Raw genomic sequence first — 1,286 nt, 5'->3', positions numbered from 1 at the left:
CTCGCCGCATCCCCCACCTCGCACCCCGATTGCTATGCGGTGAGGCTCTTCGGCCGCCTTGGAACTATCTTCGTATCGGACGCATCGCGGGATAAGGGGTTGTCACTGGTAGTGGCCCCAAGCGCGTCCGATGCTTGGACTATTCCGAGGCGGCCCTGCAGCCTCTTCCGTCTAGCCGTTGGGGCCATCTCGCCGCATCCCCCACCTCGCACCCCGATTGCTATGCGGTGAGGCTCCTCGGCCGCCTTGGAACTATCTTCGTATCGGACGCATCGCGGGATAAGGGGTTGTCACTGGTAGTCGCCCCAAGCGCGTCCGATGCTTGGACTATTCCGACGCGGCCCTGTGGCCTCTTCCGTCTAGCCGTTGGGGCCATCTCGCCGCATCCCCCACCTCGCACCCCGATTGCTATGCGGTGAGGCTCCTCGGCCGCCTTGGAACCATCTTCGTATCGGACGCATCGCGGGATAGGGGGCTGTCACTGGTAGTCGCCCCAAGCGTGTCCGATGCTTGGACCATTCCTAGGCGGCCCTGAAGCCTCTTCCGTCTAGCCGTTGGGGCCTTCCCGCCCCATCCCTCGCCTCGCACCCCCGATTGCTATGCGGTGAGGCTCCTCGGCCGCCTTGGAACCATCTGTGTATCGGACGCATCGCGGGATAAGGGGTTGGCACTGGCAGTCGCCCCAAGCGCGTCCGATGCTTGGACCATTCCGAGGTGGCCCTGAAGCCTCTTCCGTCTAGCCGTTGGGGCCTTCCCGCCCCATCCCTCGCCTCGCACCCCGATTGATATGCGGTGAGGCTCCTCGGCCGCCTTGGAACTATCTGTGTATCGGACGCATCGCGGGATAAGGGGTTGGCACTGGTAGTCGTCCCAATCGCATCCGATGCTTGGACCATTCCGAGGCGGCCCTGCAGCCTCTTCCGTTTAGCCGTCGGGGCCTTCCCGCCGCATCCCTCGCCTCGCATCCCGATTCCTATGCGGTGAGTCTTCTCGGCCGCCGCGGAACTATACCTGTTATTGCTACTGCATCCTTCGGCTGGTAACCTCCTCTGCCGCCTTGGAACGTTCTCTTTGTCGGACGCGTCGCGGGATAAGGGGTTGGCACTGGTAGTCGCCCCAAGCGCGCCCGATGCATAGACCGCTCCGAGTCGACCTTGCTTTCAGCCTCTCACATGCATAGACCTCTCTGAGTCGACCCTGCAGCCTCTCACGTTTAGCCTTTGGAATCTCGCCTCACAACATGATTGCTATCCTTGATGCATCCCTTGCCTCGAGCCCTGATTGCT

This window comes from Cryptomeria japonica, unplaced genomic scaffold (assembly GCF_030272615.1).
Source record: "Cryptomeria japonica unplaced genomic scaffold, Sugi_1.0 HiC_scaffold_243, whole genome shotgun sequence".
In the NCBI taxonomy this organism is placed as follows: domain Eukaryota; kingdom Viridiplantae; phylum Streptophyta; class Pinopsida; order Cupressales; family Cupressaceae; genus Cryptomeria; species Cryptomeria japonica.
The sequence above is the reverse complement of the archived record's forward strand: the minus strand, read 5'-3'. Positions refer to the sequence as shown.